Source organism: Pyxicephalus adspersus, chromosome 3 (genome assembly GCF_032062135.1).
Source record: "Pyxicephalus adspersus chromosome 3, UCB_Pads_2.0, whole genome shotgun sequence".
NCBI classification, from domain to species: domain Eukaryota; kingdom Metazoa; phylum Chordata; class Amphibia; order Anura; family Pyxicephalidae; genus Pyxicephalus; species Pyxicephalus adspersus.
This window is the reverse complement of record NC_092860.1, coordinates 26,336,977-26,356,878: the sequence shown is the minus strand read 5'-3', so window position 1 is coordinate 26,356,878 and position 19,902 is coordinate 26,336,977. Positions and strand designations below refer to the sequence as shown.

Here is a 19,902-nt window from a genome sequence, read left to right as displayed (position 1 = left end):
GCAGGAACGTTCGTTCATCACGCATGCTCAGACCATGGACGATCAATGAACGATCGTACACACGAACGATGGTCAACGATCGTCGTCCAATCCGATCCGCCGGTCCGGTCGTTTATTTCCAACGACTTTCCTCGTTCGTCGGCGTCGGTTACCTTTTTTACGAACGATTTTTGCCCAATCGATCGTTCGTCGTTCATTTTGAACGATAAAAATTGGAAGTGTGTACGCAGCTTTACTCTTACTCCACACTTTAGCCAAGGTCAACCAATCTTCAACTAGCTGCCTGATTTGACTACCTTATTACAGCTTGGGCTAACCTTTTGGCCAATGTTCTTTAGCTTATGTGCTAACCTACCAGCAAAATGACCTCAAAGTCTGGATCAGCTTGCCATCTGTCCCAGACAAGGCTTGAAGCTATAACTATTGTCATTACAGCCTGGGGTGACCCAACTAGTAATATTGCCTTAGGGCTTACCTACCTACAGTCAGAGGCTACAAGTTTACAAATATTACTGCATCCTAAGCCAACCTACCTATAACCAAGTTTATTTTAGCGCAAAGCAATGACTGCTCCTGGAAGCAATCTTTTGCGATGGTTTCTAATGACAGTAAAATGAACAAGTGCTGTACACATATTGAATTTTCGGCAAAAATCAAGCATGTATTCCAGTGACAGAAATTTGCAGCTCATCTTACAAGTTTCAAGCAGACTTATCGCAGCCTGGGGCTCCCCTACAGTCACAGGCCATGAGCAACTTTATTTCAAGTTTAACAGAACTACAGCTATAGGCTACAAGCTACCTTGTTATAGATCAGCCATATGCAGGGTGATTATACATTGAAAAATATTTGATAATATGAACATTTACAAGTAATAAACTATTAGTGAAAACCAATGCAAATATAATAAATTGTAGTAATCTATAAAAAAAATTGGCCAGTTTCTTTGCACACAGTTGTGATTGAGAAATGGTTGGCAGAAACAAGCGATGGTTAGGAACCCATAGGAATTACCATCTAAAAGGTATCTGCAATTGTTTGGAAGGATAAAGCTCTGTACAGATGTTCAATTGTCCTTGGAAAGGATCTTTGTGATCATTCCCAGCATAATAGAACAAAGAACCCTCTTCTGTTCTGTGAAAAGGGGAGAGCATAGGAAAAGTGAGAGCTTCTCCCCATTAGGAAACATGGTCAGGTCTTTCCTGACATTTGTTTAGTGATCCAGCAGCATAGATAAATAAATTGTCAGATGTACATTCACCCAAACACATCATGAATGTGTGTGTGTGTATATATATAATTTTATCCTTTAGTCCCAAATCATCTGTCTTCTTCTATATCTAGGATTGTTCACGTCTCTGCCTGCAGGCCTCCAACACAACTAAAAAAAAAAGAATAGAAGTCATTGAAGAAGGACAGTGAGTTCCGCACAACCAGAAACAATTCTGCAAAGGTACATGGATGGTGGAATTAGGTAAGCATATCTTCTTTCACAAGGTAAGGGAAATGGCCCCTGGAGAATAGGTTGGAGGGTGTTAGAATTATGATTTTTGCCTGGAGAGGGGTGTTAAGTCCTGCGGGCAGCATAAAAAGATTGCATAATTTTCTAGTTTGTTTGGATTGATTACTGTGATGAAGATGTCTGCCCCTTTTTTCAGTGTTATGTTAAATTAGCTTGTCGTTTGCCATAAATAACTCAGTCAATGGTGCAATACAGCACTACAAAAGGATGAAAAATCCTGGAAATGTTCATAACATCTAAAGAGATTTTCCAGCTTGTTGGCTTGAAACAAGGCCAATGCTTCCCAGTTCTTACAGAATAGAGGCGGTACCTCACCCCATCTGCTCTGCTTCTTTTCAAGCAAATCACAAGATAAAGCAGTACGTTTTACTGTTACAAGAATGCGCACATTTATGACCCATCAAGCTCCTTTTGCCCAAGCTAGTTGGATTTTAGACTCACAAATCTGTTCAATGTATCTGGGTAAATGCAATGAGCTTTTCCTTGACTGTTTTACTTCCCAAAACTCTATTGGACTAAAGCAATGAAGCCCAATTCTAGTGTAGGGAAAACAGAAAGGGATAGAGCTGTCAATTGTTTTGGTCTGTCTCAAATTCCCACAGAGATAAAATAGACAATTTCCTCAAATAATTTACACGCAACAACAATAACCTGACAGGTTCTGATGCTGTCCCACTAAAATAAAGTTTTGGTTGGTGCTGGGATTTAAAGAACTGAAACAAGTCTTTGGAGGTGGAAAGGGGGCGAGGTAAGCCTGGTTCCTAGAAAAAGGCACAGAGTATTTTTCCAGCTCTCTCTATCTCTAGTTTTCGTATAAGTTGGATATTTATTTAGATACTATTACTTTCCTGTCCTGTGTCTCATGCAGCCAAAAAAAAAGACTAATAAAAGAGAGAAGAGACACAGGAATTTGGTTTAAAAAATCACCAGGAGGTAGAGTCAATTGACAAAAGAGATGGAGGGTGGGGGTGGTTCAGTGTGGCTTTATGTTTTAGACTTACATTATGTCCATGGCACATGCCTCAATAAGTTAGGAGCTTGGCTTCATATGCATGTACAAAATGCCAGCTGCCAGTTACATTTTCCCCAGATATCCAATGGACAAGGAGGATCACCATGGACTTCCACAGTAGATCCGGCCGCAAAATGGCACATTTGTAGGACGTCTGGATCAGTCATTGCTGCAGGGTGTCTGCAAACAGATAAGTCTGTGCCATAATGGCTGTGCACACTTGCTGAATATGGCATAGATTCACCACCCAACTAGTACAGTTCCACTTTAAATGAGCGACATTTGTTATCTAAGATACTATGTAATGACAAAGCTGCCAGATAGAACAAGAGTGCAGTGGGGCACCAGATATCAGCCACATCCGCCAGTATGTTAGATACAGAACAGAGAGAAACGACTGGTGGGATTAGTACATAGGTAGCTCTTTTTTATGGCTTCCTTTATAGTGGTCTAGGGTATTTTAAAATGCATGCAAATTTGCATTTTTTCATAGGCTGCATTGAAAAACCTAACATTTTTTTTTAAATTGGTCCCTACAACACATCCTAAGTTATAATGAAAGTCTCAAGTGTCCTTTCCTACAACAAGAGGCTATAAGCTGCCCTTTCATATCCTACGTTAATTGACTTTAGGCAATATTGAAACCCATATACAGCTGGATGCTACAACTATTCTTGTCAGTACCTGGGATAACCTGTACAGCCACATGCAATGTTTTTAGGGCAGCCTATACCCACAATATATACTTACTGATAACTATGGGTATCAATAGATATTCTATTTTGGAGTCCAGACTGACAAAGATTCAGGGCTCCTATATATTGATTTTCACCATAATGGACAGCAAACAAGCTTCTCTGAGCAGCAAAATTAATTTGTTTTATAAAATGAAATTTGATAGAAATGATAACTGGTTGTCCAGGCATTTTGAGCAATGTAAAAATCAGGAAGCATTTGAAATCTCCAGTTATAGAGGCAGATTTATCACAACAAGATCTGGTTTGGATGTATTCTCATTTGCCAGCACTTAGTCTTGATTGCCTGTTATTTCTGAGCTAATACTGCAGAAGGTTTATGGTGACATGTGATGCATATTAGGGCCTAAATGTGCAGAGAAAGCATGTGATGTGACAAACAAGTGAAATGGATGGCACTGGGTAGGTCTTCTATAGGATTATTAGTGAATTATTGATACAATAAATTAATTGCTATCTGCAAACAACAACTTTTAAAAGCATAATTCAACAGGGGATATGGTATATTATTCTATGTACTTATTACTGAGATTTGAATTTACCATTAAAATATTGAATTGTTGATTACAATTTAATGGTGCACATCTTTTTTAGGTTGGTGGCAATGTATAGTCTTTGCAATTTTTCTGTAGATTGATATTACTTGTTAATTATTTTAAAATCACAAAGTGGTATAGAGTGTTACTTTTATAGTTACATGGAGACTACCATATTTGCTCATTACATGCACGTTTGTAAATCAGGCAACCCACTAAACATAAAAGCTTTGTACATCAGATGATTTGCCTGACACAAACCCATGCTCCTCCCATGCACAAATCTGACATTTGTACAGTGATCCCTGAACGATGTTCATCAGTCTGCCATGGTGGATTGATGAACCTGCAAATCAGGAATTACTGCTGTGCTTTCTTACATAGGACAGCACAGCAGGGAGTTCTTTGCTTGTCTTCCCCCTTCCCCTTTCCACTAATAGGATGGTACTGTGCAGACAGTGCCTATTCATTCATTTGTCACTGACAATATTTCATTGTCTGCCATCTGTACAGCACTTTATGCTAAGCTCAGACTAGTGACAGGTAAATACTAAACACTAGGAGTGGTAACCGGTAACCGATAACTGCTTGTTGTTTTCAGGCATTTGTATCTAGTCTGCCACTAATGGTTATATTTACATTTATTGTAATGATAGTCATATTGGTAAACGCCTGCTTTTCCATATTCTCTACAACTATCTGCATCTAAACTGTTCAAAAAAAATTCCATTGTTCAGTATCTGCCTTAATCCCTATCTGACATTTCACAATACACTGCAAAAGTATAAATCAGTGTTTCCCAATCTTTGTAACAAGGGGGAACCCCTGCTATAGTTTGTATATTCACAGCTCACAAGACATTGGTGATCTATAGGAAGAAGGCCACCTTACAGATAGCCAAAAAGATCATTGGTATCGGTTAAACCTGAGAGATCCAAACTGCTTATTGCTCAAGGAACCCCTAACATCCTCTGGGAGAATCCTGGTTGTCAAACACGGATATAAATGTTCAAAAAACTAAAACTTAACATTGAGGGCCCATTCACTTGTGCATTCAGGTACTGTATGCTAAATTAGACATTAGCTCAATGAATGGCATCACAGTGCCAATCATTGGAAAGAAATATAGTGTAGAACCCAAAGCATATTCTTCTGTGGTGTGTTGTTAAGAGATCATGCTCTTTTTTTATTCTTCTTCTTTTTGTGGTTCACTAGCAGCACATTCATAAAACACGGGCTACCTGAGTGCAATGCCGCATGGGATAATACACATTAATAAACATCTGCATTGCCACACTGCAACAGAACACTGAAAGTGCATGTCCAGCAAAAATGGTATTGTTAGATTCCTACAGAGCAGGAAAGGGTTAAAATCTTGACACCCCCCCCCCCCCCCCAGCAAACAATGGGTAATTTTCCCTTGCTCAAAAACTTTTTTTTCCCCACATTTTTGTCATAGTGACAATAGCAACCAGGACAAATAAAGGGGGTGAATCTCCTCAATGGGGATATACACCTTCTGTCAAGCTTATATTTTCTGTCTAACACTTCCCTACCTTACCTTGAAATTAAAAAAAAGTATTTAAATTTACAAATAAAAAATGACACACTATCTTTAATGCTGGTCACACAAAACCAGATTTAATAATCTCTCCTTTTGTTTCCAGCACCAGAATGTAGTATTATAGCCAACCTAAGCGTTTCTAAAACAACAAATATAAATGACCGCCATTGTTTCCTAATAAGGAAGATGCATTAGGACATCTCTCCTTTATTCCACCATCAATAACACGTTTGTATGAGTTTTAAAGAACAACTGTGCAATCCAAAGATTTGCCCGTGTGGATACAAATTGATTGTATAGTCCAGACAGGTCCGGATATTACATACTTTTGGTAAATATCAAGTAGATGGGCAGCACGGTGGCTCAGGGGTTAGCACTCCAGCCTTTACAGCGCTAGGTCCCAGGTTCAATCCCCAGCCAGGACATTATCTGCATGGAGTTTGCAGGTTCTCCCCGTGTCTGCGTGGGTTTCCTCCCACATCCCAAAAACATGCAGTTAGGTTAATTGGCTTCTCCCTAACAATTGACCTTAGACTACATTAATCACATATGACTATGGTAGGGACATTAGATTGTGAGCTCCTTTGAGGGACAGTTAGTGACACGACTATGGACTTTGTACAGCGCTGCCTAATATGATGGTGCTATATAAATACTGTATAATAATAATATTAGATTTCACAGTTACATAGTTCGTCAAGTTGGAAAAAGACACAAGGGACTTGATTTATTAAACCTCTCCAAGGCTAGAGAGGATACACTCTATCAGTGAAGCTGGGTGATCCAGCAAAACTGGAATGCATTTCTTCAAAGTCACTTGAATTTCATTTTGAATCCTGGACCATGCCCTTATTTATTCCAGGTTTGCTGGATCATCCAGCTTCACTGATGAAAGTGTATCCTCTCCAGCCTTGGGGAGCTTTAATAAATCAAGGTCAATGAGTTCAACCACAACCAAAAACTGCATATTCCAGTTAAAAACCTAAATGCACACTTATTCCAAAAGAAGGGGGACAAAAAAAAACAAACAAACCAAAAAAAAAGAAAAACATAAAACTTTGTTCAAGTTACACCAGCAGACAAATAAAGGTCAACAGTCCCTTGTGTCATTACTTGTAAACTTTGATATCCAGTTAGTGTCTTTTTTTTTTTTTCCGATTGCTCTGAATGAGCTTAAGGATAGCTTCCCAAAAAGTCACTCTAAATGAATAAAACATTTAAAGGAGCAGTATAGCATCTTTTAGGATGGGATTTCTGGTGGTGACAACAATAACACATGTATTGTGTGTTCGAAGGGCCACTTGTAGCCTCAGAGAACAGCAATGTTAGAGCCCAACAAGAGAAAGTAACCACCCTATTACAGGAACAACCTTTATAACATGACAACCAGGTATTATTTTGTTGGAAGATATAAATATATTATTTTAATAAAATTGCATTACATGTTAAAGCCTATGTGAGACTGTATTACTTGGGCTTACATGTACTTAATTTGCATATTAGAAGGTCATTGGGCAAATTGCTAAATGCTAAATTTAATACACCTGAATAGTTGCTCTATTAGATTTAACATAAACATATTTTTTAGACATGCAGCTGTAAATTACAGAGATTTTGATCCCCCTTACAGTTTGGCCATATGGTTAGTGCATACATTACTATGCCACACACTGTCTGATCCCAGCTTGATATTACCGGCATCAATCATATAATATCCTAAAATAGACCATCCTTGGAAAGCTGCAATCATTTGATAAAGTGTAAATTTTTCCCCAAACAGTGCACACTTTTTTAACCCATAAACTGCCAGAAAATCATCACAGGAAGAGATGTATCCATACAACTGTACACTTGCAATGTGGTACCACCCTCTGGCTGTGTGATCTGTATGTAAGAAGTAAACACTTTATGATGTCCCCAATAAATCACAAACTTGGATGGACCTAGTTTAACGTGATATGCATTAAAAAAAACACACACACACAATTAAGGTTCATTAATAAATACAATACCAAAACCAAAGGAATGCAAGCAGTTTTAAGGAATACAATATTTTAATAAAACAATTAACTTATAAACTTGGTCCAAATAGTGCAGCCCTTCTAACAAAGGAGAACCCTTAAACTTACTTTCAGGTCCCAGGGAGCCCCTTTATATATATACTATAGTCTGGAGGTTAGTGGGATGAATGCCTCTTACATTGTTGGCCAGTAGGAAGAATGCCACTCTTACCCAAATAGATCATTAATAACACTGGCAATAGACCTGAAAGGCACAAGTTTCTCATTGCTAAAAGTACTCCTAGCAACCTCTGGAGGAAACTTGGTTCAGTGAATCAACATAGATCGAACAAACATTACCATCTAAAGAAAAGTGAATTCTTCTCCTATGCAAATCACAATTTATTTAAAAAAAAAAAAAAAAATATATATATATATATATATATATATATATTTATAAAATAGACTAGCAAAAACAGACTCCATACAAAGCACAGTAAGTACAGATGTATGAGCCCAAATCAATTCCCATGGTCCTGTGCAGCATATGTGTTTTTATTTACATGGCTGACTTGTCAACCCAACAGATATCTGTTCCAAATAAATTACATGTTGCTGTCTACCTGTTTTCTTTCTACAGAAACGTTTCAAAAGCGCATTACTGCATAAGCAAATCTCCTGTATTCCGCACAAGTGCAAATAATCACAGCTCTCCTAGAAAATGCTCTATTCTGTAAAAAGTCTATTTGCTTAAAAAGAAAACAAACAAAAAAAAAAACTCTACAGAAGGCAATTACTTAAGGAGTCAGTACAGAAGCCTGGGAACCTGCCAACCAGCCAAAACATTCATCCCACATGCCTATCATTGTGTAGGTCCTACTTGTGCCACAAAACTGCTCTGATCCATCAAGGTATGTATTTCCCACGATCTGGAATTAGCCACAGACCCTTTAAAATAGAAAAGCTAAAAATAAAAACAATCTGGAGCAGGGTGGTTCTTTATTGTAGAAAAGACATGCGATGTCTCTTCTGCAATAAAACAACTTACCTGAACATTAGTAATGCTTTAACTGACTGACTTTCTTGCTGGGTCTGACTTCTTCATTCGGCACATTCTGGGTTCAGGATCCTTGGTCATTTTTATTGGAAAGGCTGGATTTGCTGCACACAGGAGTTCATTTATTCTTAGCAGCTATCTATCCCAGGATCATTTACTAAGCTGGACAAGTATGCAATATAGAATAGATTTCAAATAGGTGCTTGTGGATTTTTTTTTTTTTAAATCATCATGTTATTATTATTATTATTAATAATAAACAGGATTTATATAGCGCCAACATATTACGCAGCGCTGTACATTAAATAGGGATTGCAAATGACAGACTAATACAGACAGTGATACAGGAGGATACATGTTTAGTTCTGCTTTAAATGTCACACTGTCTACACCTACCTGCCTTCTTCCTATCATGGCATATTCTGCTGCCATCCATTTCCAGGTAAGTGGCACTAAGCCATCCACATGATCATAAAAAAACCCAAGGTAATAATCACACCAGACAATCTTCTCTAATGGCCACTGTATGTGCTTCTGATAGAAGGCTGGAGTTAGCATAGGCACTCTTACTGGTGTGCAGCCCCCAGGCATTTTATATCATAGCCGGCATTATATTTGGTTTAGCATTATTTGCTATAGTAGCCCTTGTGTGGGATGGGACCAGAAAGGCTAGTCAACCCTATGACCCTTGGGCATTCATGACTATATGCTGGTTTTCTGTTTGTTCTTCCTTGGACCACTTTTGGTAGATTCTTACCCCTAAAGACCTGCCATTAGATATGCTCTGAGCTAGTCATAACAATTCCACAAACACATCAACCAAAAACCATAAACAGAAACAAACTTTTAAAAACTTTATAAAGGTGTTTAAAATAAACTGATTATTTATATGTATTGTGAGCATGCTGCAGGGAATTGCTCGTAGCAACAGGCTTGCTGAAGTTCAAAATGAGGCAGCACAAGTTCAGTTTCTCAAACAGTTCAGGCTCCTGCCTGGGTTCTTTAATATATCACAGAGGCAGCTTAACGCAGTGTGGAAAAAACAAATCTTAACCCAGCTAGGCCACTAACTACCTCTTCGCTAGTTTCCTCTCTGGCTAATCATACAGCAGGGGTGTCAAACTCTGGCCCCGGGGACCATATCGGGCCCCCAACTTCCTTTTTTTTTGCCTCTCAAAAGAATCCTTAATTGGAACTGGCCTGCCACTGCACTGAAATAGCACTGCTACTTCAATTCAGGTCTATAGACTAGCAGGCTCTCTACTTTTGCACGGCCCGCATTGGACTGTTTTATCGACGCAAGTAATGCTGGGAATTTTAGTAGCGGCACTATTTCAATGAAGAGGGAGTTTCGGCGACGGGCCACTCATAAGATTTAGCCCTGCATAGGCCGTGTCTGCCATTTCCAGCACTCCCCCTCAGCTGTACTTTTCCTTGCTACTCCAAGGCATGGACTTGAATGGCTGGATTTTCATAGAAGAATATTGGTATTATTAATATTATCTGCCTGTGCAAGAAGGTTACCATTGAAATTTAACTCAGAAGGCTACAAATGTTAAATTCTTATGCCTCTTTCTCTAATATAAGCTTGTTTCAGATTGAATGTGAAGCAAAACCTCTGTTTCCATACGAAAATGTTTTATATCTAATGAGAACGAAAATTTTCCTCCGTTTTTTCAATTAATTTCAAGGTTGGCCCCTGACTTTGTCCAAGTTTTTTATTTTGGCCCCCTGTGTATTTGAGTTTGACACCCCTGTCATACAGTCCTTTTGCATGAACCAAAAGTGATCTTACTTTTAAAGCTTTTTTTTCATCCTGAGCTTCTTTCCCTTCAAGGTTTAGAAAACCATTGAGCTTTCTGAAGTCTGTTGCTGCCACTCCTGTGCTCTCCGAGTTCCAGGGGAAGACCTGGACATGGACAGAGTGGCTAAGGAACCCTCCCAACTCTTTTTTTAAAGGCGAACACATTTCCCTGGAGCCTTTTATAAACAAATGGCCTTAGTCTGGGTGCTATATGCACCCCATTCAAGATTTTCCAGCCAAGCCGGGGGATACCCTGTCACAGTATAGACAAATAAAAAAAGTAGAAGGAGGCCAAAAAAGATCATTCCCATAAAGAAATCAAACATACATCTGGAAATGGTTGGGATGTCCATGTACTAGCATCTATGAAGGACTTTAAATTTGGCTTTACAAAGACATAGTCCACATAGAATATATGTGTCCAGTTAAAATTTCAAATGCTTTTTTATTTTACCTGACTTCCTAAAAGCATAAATTTGTGTATATGAAATGCAAAACAAATCAATAGACAATATTTATTGAAGGGTTCATTAAATAATGATTAAAGGTGTAGCTCCAAAATCAGGTTGTACTGCTTCATCAAGACATACAAGGTAATAGATAAAGTCACATGACACATCTTATGGTAACAACTCTCTGCCAACACCATGGAACAAAACTCACTAATACTGAGAATACCGCTGGATCAGCAGCTTGGTGGGGTGCTTTGGTACAACAAAATAAATCTGCAAAAACATTTACAAAAAAATATTGTTTGCTGTACAGTGTTCTACCTTACTAATCAGTTCAAATTTTAAATTGGGCTTTGATTTAAAATAAAGGTTTTCTAACCTGAAAGCCGCCCTATCCCACATACTCAGATAACCATAAACATGTTGACAAAAAGCTGATAAGAAAAAATAAAAGAAAATATACTAACCTGAGCCCCGGCTTCCAAGGCTTTGGAGAACAGTTGACATCACCGTGCCTCACTGCCGCCTATAGGCATAGATAGGCACATGATATCCCACAATACTGCACACCAGTACACTGCAAGGGTGAATATTTGTGGGGATTTAACACCTGGTATTTTTTTTAAGCTTTATTATAAAATGTAAAATGCCAATGAATTTGGGAGAGGGGGCCTTTCATTGAAGTGCTTACATTTTCAGATCTGATTGTCAAACTTTTTTATGTAAAGCACTGTATACTAGCAAATACATTTATTTATTGATTGTAGAGTGTACATCTCTTATAACATCTACTATTGGATAAAACAGAGGAGAACAGTCATTTTTAGTTTAGCTAAGCCATACATAACTGTAGCAGTACAGACCATATGACTTTGCCTGCAGTAGTGTTTTAAAATACAAAGGTTCAAGGAAGAAAAAAAATGCCCTAAATGTAACGTTTGCACAGCACCTGTGCTCCTTGTGAACGAATTTGCCATGTTGACCCCAATGAAAATGGTTGGATAATGGAAAATTTAAAGGGTAAACACAGCTAATAGTTGAAACCACTGTGGGTTTGTTAATTTATTTATTTGCTGTGTCTCATTCAGAAAATATGTAATTCCGGTCCCAGAAACCAAACAGTTACTCAGAATAAATAATTTCAAAGTAGGGTAATAATCTCTAGAATATATTTTACTATTGAAGAATTCAACCTTCATATATTTGCGCTGGTCCTTCCCTTGATCTGGTCCCACATAATCCGTGAATTACTCTTCGTCATGGCACCACCATCTTCGATCTTCACTTCCGTCTTCTTTCTTCATCACCCGATATCACACTGCGCAGGTGCGAGATCGGGTAACGTAGCCGCTGTAAAGGGAAGATAGAAAAGAGAGCGCATGCATGAGATTGGCATCTCTTTCCCCTAGGAGGAAAATGCCCCTTCTGTACATGCCCGAAATATGAATCAGGGCCCAAAGCCGCTCCAGTTTGAGTGCTTGTTTGTATTGAATATTCTTCTGTACCAATGTGGCTTACAAAAAATGTATGCCGAGTACTCCACATTTGAAGCATCCAAGCTTATGGTTCCACTGAATATTATCCCTGCTATGGGACACTGTTTATATCTGCAATTTATATCTATGATTCTACTGTAAAAATCCATTACAGAATAGAATTCTAATTTCTCTATGCATTTTCAGCAAGAAGTATACCTATAAGATTTTATTAGTAAATTAATTGTTGGAATGATACTCTGAATAGAGGGTGTAGTATTACCAGCATTTCTCTGTTACGTGTAATTACCCAGCTCTTTGATTGTCAGAAGTGCCCACTAGGACAGCACATCAGAACCAGTCCACCAAGATGTTTTTTCCTCATCCCTTTTGTGTTTTAAAATAAGACATCCTCATACCAGGGAATCCAAGCAATAATAATTTATACTGCTAGGGAGGGGGTCAGAGAGACAAGACAGAGAAGAATGCCACTGAGCTGCTATTTTCCACAGTTTCTAATTATTGGTCCAGGGAGAGTTGACTAATATCAATACATGTTGTTGCTGATGTATACATGTCACCCAATTATGGATTAGGGGTACAAACAAATAGGTCTAACAGATAGCCTTTTGGGCTGCATATCTGATAGACCTGAACTAATTAAAAACCAAAAAAACACAAACAGCATACTGATATTGTTTCTGCTTATTGTGTATCAGTGGATTAGTATTACTCAACCTGCAAAAGTAAGTAAAGATTTTTTTTTAAAAAAGAGGAGGAATAAGGGATTTTATTAAATCTCCTACCCCTAATCTTCCAATAGCAGGACTATTTTAGTCTACACTGCTGGACCTTTGGTGTGTGACCTAGTAGGACTGTGCAGGGGGTTTCAATATATAGCAAAAACATATGCAAGCGTCGTATAAATACTTTTAATTTAGGGCAGTGTTTCTCCAAAGGTTGCTATGGGTTCCGTGATGAATGAGCAGTTTGTGATTCTCAGGTTAGTTTAACAGATACCAATGATTTAAGGATAACATGCTTCTCACTGGAAAGCCATTCTTCCCACTGACCACACTACTAAGCTGTGAATTGTGGTTCTAGAAATTACAGAATGGGTTCCCTGAAGACCTGGAAGTCATCTTAAGGGGATCCACATGTTAAAAAGGTCTATTCCATTCTTGTTCTGTTCTTTGCCTGATTTTTATTTATTTATTTTTTTTTTTGTATAGGTGATCCCAACAAATTAAGTAGGTAAATACAGCTCCCCCTGACCACCAATTATAGGTGCCATGACCACTGACCACCAATTAGAGGCAGCTTTAATTTTAAATTCAAGATAATGCTGTAAAGAAATAACAGCTGCCCTAAGCCACTTCCTAATTTGAGCGAAGTCTCATTTTCTTTCACAGGCTATTGCAAATCTGTTGCAGATGGCTGTCCCGGAGTCACAAAAATGTGTAAATACACAAAGACTGCGGCAAAGACTCTGCTAACTGACTATTTGCTTGCTAGGTGTTACTCCCCATCTGTCATGTGTGCTGTATTATCAAAAATACTGCTGCTGGTTTGAACGAGCCCTAGGATTCTTGTTAGCCTCAATCAACCTTAAATGACTGATATCTTAAAGTGCACCTATCATCACAATTTTGACATTATATAAAAAGGTGGCAAACCCTTGTATATATTGTTTTGGGGGGGACCCTTCCCCTTTTGTGGTAGTGAGTGAATGGGAAACCTACACCCTCTTGGGATACATTTGTTATCCTTGAAGCCTTTATAATGTTCTTCTGAAAAAAAAGCCCACACATGCACAGTGAGATCTTTACTGTATTATTTTTTTTTACATTTTCAGGATGAAACGTTACCCAATCTCACACCTGCACAGTCACTGCAAGATTGGGTGATGAAGAACCCAGAAAAAGACAGAAGAAAACGGCGGTGACCGATACCAGAAAGAAGAAAGAAGCTAGGACAGCACAGGACCTACTGGAATTGGAATGTGGAGAGATTGAGGGCTCTTTGAAAATAACAGAATGTGGCATTTTATTTTTTAAAAGAATGCTCTGCTTTGAACTTGGCAAATTAAAAAAAAAAAAATTGAATCTGGCCATATAATATAAGCTACATGCTACATAAAGGAAGGACTTGGATTCCACATTGTGTAACAAGATAATACATGGGTGCTGAGCATTTCAGTCTGCATACATTTTAGGTTACCTTGATTCTCAAGTAGGACTGTCCTTTCAGCCATTTAATACCTGACAAGTATGAAATAAACATGGCAATCGGTTCAGTAGCATGCATATGTTACTGTAACCTACCGTGTTTCCCCGATGATAAGGCATCCCCATCAAATAAGCCACCCCCCGATTTTTGCTCAAACAATTAAAATAAAGCACCCCCTGCAAATAAGACATCCTCCCATACCTGATACTGTGTGCCTCTGTGTGACTCCTCGATGCTGGCTGCAGTGCAGAGTGAAACTGAAAGTAACTTCAAAGGACAAGCAAGCTGCTGATCCCTGCCCTAACAGAGTCTGTTAACCGGCCGTAGAAGCCAAAAAAAGTGAGTCAGTGATCAGAAGGGGACAATGAATGGCACATGAGTGATCAGAAAGGGGACAATGAATGGCACATGAGTGATCAGAGGACAATGAATGGCACATGAGTGATTTTCAACAATAAATGTGTACTGTAGTCTTCTTCATGGAAAAATAAGACACCCCCCTGAAAATAAGACCTAGGGCATATTTTGGCATTTCAAAAAATATAAGACAGTGCCTTATTATAGGGGAAACAGGCACCTAAAGTGATTGCTGGACTGCCAGACCACATGTGTATTTAATGAAAGTCTAGTAATACCCAGAAAGCCAAGTGCAAACTTCATATTGGATGAAATATTGTACTTGATATGGCAATGTACTCAACCCACCTGTTGGACGGGATTCTTCTGAATTTTTAGCTAGTGATGGAGAGATGAGAAAGACAAAATACATGCTTCAAAAGCTAAATTTTATATCAATAAAATGCAATTTTTCCAATTGTTCTTTTTTCAGGAGTGCACTGCCAATAGAAAATAATTCCTGTAAACGATCTTGTTAAAACATCAAACATTCAGTAGACAGATGCATGCACGCTTGTATGTGCTACACACAAAGCAGTATTTTGCCTATTCAGTACAAAGTAACAAGGTGACTACATAATATACATAATAATAATAAACACCCTCTATTACTGGTATTTACCATTCATGTACTGAACTAACACCTCTTTTCTCCGTCAGAGCTCTAATAAAACGAACTACTTTTGGGTATGACTGACCCTGTGACTCCTTCCTTTTATTAAAGCAGTTATTTGCCAGGCTTGTTTGCTATCATATGGAAGGGTCCTAAACCTTCTTATAGCTTACATAGAGACCTAGTGGGGAGGTGGGGGGCAACAAGGAAGGAAATAAAACGTAAGTACAAATAGCATAATGGAAGTGGCTAAGCCACAAACCAACTGCTTTGTTCTAACACATGAGACAGACATGCAGAACAAGGCACATTACGTCAGTATTGGGGATCAGCTGCAGGGAGACCACAGGCAATATTCCTTACTAGTACTTTGTTCTATGATTATCTTACTCAGGATTTGCTTTTACTCCAGGCAGTAGATAGGAAATAATGTATATGCATATGAGGAGCTCTGCATGGACAAAGCACAAATTTACTTTAGAATATAGGTATAATAGATGCAGTATAGTATAATTATGTGTATGTTGTAGTCATATTAATTAAAAATCAAAGAAAATGCCCTCATAAGTACCCAGATGGTAAACACTATTATGTGAATAAACACACATTACACTCCATTTCTCCTCTCAGAAGAATCAACAAATCTCAACATGTAATCAAGCAGAAAGCAACTGAATTTGTTCTCCAATCTCTGTTAATGGGGATTTACAGCATTTAAACTGTTCTTTTTAATATACAAAAGGGTTTGATTTAGTTTTTTTCCCACTCCCCATTTTAATACATTTATTCTTCCTGCTTAATCCATCCTCCATTTAGATTATGAAATTGTCAGCCAGGACAATAGCAGAGAAATCTGAAGGTGATGTTAGCGCGCAGTTTGTTTTGTAATTAGATTGGAAGTGAGGGTGACGTCAGGTAGAAACGTGGGAGGTTACAATGTCTATACCTTTCTATTATTAGGAGGAAGGCAAAATCATTTTCCCAGTATTTATGATTGCCTTTTTTCATGGATGAATGACAAGATTGTAGGAGAAAAACAAAGCTAATGATTATGCTTTTATAAAACACAAACTCATAATGTCACATGAAAATATTTATTGTGAAAGAAAAAAGCTGGAAGTCTGCGTCATACATGTCGTCAGATTTTCTTAAAGCGTACCTAAACTCAGAATTTTTATTTACATAAAAGGGTAGACAACTCTTTTATTTTAGGTAAAAATGTTTTTTTGAGTGCAACACCCTTTTTTAAAAAAAAAAGGATGTAGCGTTGCCCCCATAATTCTTCAATAAGAATGAATGGGAGCGCAGAGACTTCCAGGATACCTACGTCCCAGGCATGCGCAAAAGGAGTTCTTTCATCAATAGCGAAAAAAATTGCCGACCTCTGTGCAGTCCGAGATCGGGTGACATAGGAAGAAGAGAGACGAAGACGACGCAGGACCAGATGGAATTTAAACCTCCTGATGGATAGACTGATGGGTGGGATCGAAGATAAATTAAGATTTTTTTGTTTTGGATTTACTGCCGCTTTAAACTATACCTGTGCCCAGATTGTGAACATTTCAATTTATAGAAACTGTATTGGGACGTGGTACGCGGCTCTGGCCAGGCCGTCCCCCCAGCAGGGTCCCTTCCCTGACCCCGCTCGGGGGTGCACCGACCAGAGGTTGGCAACCACTGCCCTACCATATTGATGGGTGGTCTTGGACTTTCGATCAGACCTTACTATTATGCAGAAGCTCATCTGGCGTTGCTACACACTTGTCAGATACAGACCAATATGGGTCTTGTTGGAAATGATGAAGCCTAAGCTTTTTTAATCCTTTAGCTTTCTTCTTCCTACTCTATTCTTTTAAAATATCTCCCTCTTTTCCTTTCTGTTTCTACTACTCCCTATCACATTGCTGGAACTTATATGGATGTATTTTTTTGTTAGAAGTGGTTATCTTTTTAGTATTTATCAACATTTTAATGTTGTCAAGTGCTCATCCTAAACACCTAACCACCCAAGACAATACCATTTGAACCATACTTAAGATTACGGGCAATTTGTTCCAACTTAGTAGGATTTAAACATGAAAAAAAGCTACAAAATTCACTATTAAAAAAAGGAATAACTTCGGCATAAATTACTTTTTGGAAAAAAAGGAATTCAAAATACATCTTAAAAAATGTTTAATTTCTTGCTAAATATATGTAACAATAGACTCAATTGGCCTGCTTTATCAAAGTGCTCCAAGGCTTGAGAGGAGACACTTTCATCAGTGAACCCAGGAGATCCAGTAAACCTGAAATTGATCTAGTCCAGGATTGAAAACATTTGCTAACAAATAGCAAATGACTTTTGAGAAATCTATTCCAGGTTTGCTTGATCATCCAGCTTTACTGACGAAAGTGTATCTTCTCCAGCCTTGGACAGCTTTAATAAATCTGCTCCTATGACTCATTCAAGAATATTGGCATTTATTAACAAGAGATGGGACAATACCAAAGTATAATTGATTGAATTCTTAAAACAATTTATTGAAAGGCCACATTTTTAAAACAAATTAGTTCATAGCCATTAACAATGTACATCATATACAAAGGGAAACAACCTTTGTTAGCTAAAAATTATGTAAATTGCATTATTTACCTATTTCACATGTGGCCCCTTACTATGTGGGAAAACCAATAAGACCTTTTAAGAAAATAATTGTTAAACATGTCTCACATATCTGTAGTGGGAATTTAAATCCACAAATAGGAAGACATTTTTTAAAATTTCATAATCATTGCGCCCAGTGGCCAGGCTTTATTGCTTCAGACAGAATACATGAAAAAATACAGGCATATTGGCATGAAAAAAATTAAATTGAGACAAAATAGAATTTAAAACTAACTTTCTTCCCTGGCTTGAACTACTAAATACATTTTTATAAGTAGTGACGTATTTAAAAATATTACAATTCTTTGACCCAGAAATATGGTCATCATCTTTCAAAATCAATGTACACATATATTATGTGACACAATATTGAATATGCTGTATGATATATATATATATATATATATATATATATATATATATATATATATATATAATATATACATAAAATATTTTAGGCCATGCAACAATTTTCATTTAATGATTGCATTGTATCATAAAAGTTTTCATGATTCATTTATCCTACTGTTCATTCTTATACAGGGTAAATAATTTCCCTCCTGTGCTCTATATGTTTTACCAGGAAATAGCCGTGTGCGGAACACAACATATGTTGAACGTTACTGTAGTAAAGACATATGGTCCCACATTTTTTTATAGCAAATAGCTGCACTCATGGTGGAATTGCGGACTTCACTTAAACTGGGACAGAAATAATACTCCCTGAAAGAAGGACCTGGTAGGGGGCGCTATGGGTAGCTCAATAATGCTGTGAACTATAGGAAAGGGCCAAGGTGCAGCGCCAGAGCCTCTAGAGATGAGGATTTGGCTCTGCAGGCTGTTGTCAGGCTGAGCACACCAGGGTGGATAGTCAAGGAAGGCTGGGGTCTAGGCTTGCAAGCAAAGTCAGGGACAAAGCCAGGGGTCAAATAAAAAAAATCCAGAGAAGACTCTGGTAATACAGGGGTCTCCGAAGACACAGGGGAACACAGCAAGCAAAAGGAGGCACAGGTTACACGGGAAAAGCACAGGAAAACAGAAAAAAAAACCAACAGACTGGGCGACAAGGGGTTAAAGAGCTGGACAAGGAAAACACTCAATTAGCCAACAGGTGTATAAGAAATACAGAGCTAGGGGCTCAGCAATAGTGGGGACACTTTAAATGAACGCTGAGCACAGTGTCTGAGCCAGCTAGATAGGGCTATTAAATCGCTATCTCTTGATGAGCTGGTGGGAGGGGTGATGGGGAATAAACTTGGAAGAGCAGGTGCACCTGGGATCAGAATAGCAAATGTATGTATGTTACTTCTCATACAGCATTCCCGACAATGCTTTCATCTGCTTTTCACTTCAGGACTTTGTTTTAGCATTATATAGGGTTAGCATGCACTCTCTGGAGGCAAAATTAAGGGGGGAAAAAAATGAGGAAATTCTTTCACATGTCTGCTGCAGAATAATATCACCCCAGCCTAGGCAAAATCACTGGACTGGAGTTCCAGTACTGATTTTTAATGTCAATAGGTTAAACAAATTTGAAAAACAATGCTGTGGTTGTATTCTGTGCTCTCAGGAATTTATATATTTAAAAAGTTATAATAACTGAAAGATTGATTTTAAAGCAGAATTGTAGCATGGATTAACGGTGGCACACCTTGCTATAATGTGCAAGATCACATAGTATGCACAGACCGATCAGTGATTCCTGTCATCTTTTCATCCATTATGTCTGCCATATATTTTCTGCAATATATTTTCTGTGTTAGCATCCTTCTTCCGCCACTTGACAGCGAATGATGTTATGACTTATGTAAATGTTCATTGAAGTCTTATTATCCTTCCT

At 38.1% G+C, this 19,902-nt stretch overlaps 1 long non-coding RNA gene across 1 annotated transcript in view; it reads left to right on the top strand.

The window, feature by feature from the left end:
• Window positions 1-14,822, top strand: part of LOC140325918 (uncharacterized) — a 19,714-nt gene extending 4,892 nt beyond the window's left edge. Inside the window, exons 2-3 of the long non-coding RNA XR_011919755.1 lie at window positions 1,345-1,474; window positions 14,033-14,822. This is a non-coding gene — a long non-coding RNA (uncharacterized lncRNA). The remainder of the gene's footprint in view (window positions 1-1,344; window positions 1,475-14,032) is intronic.
• Window positions 14,823-19,902: the final 5,080 nt, after the last annotated feature.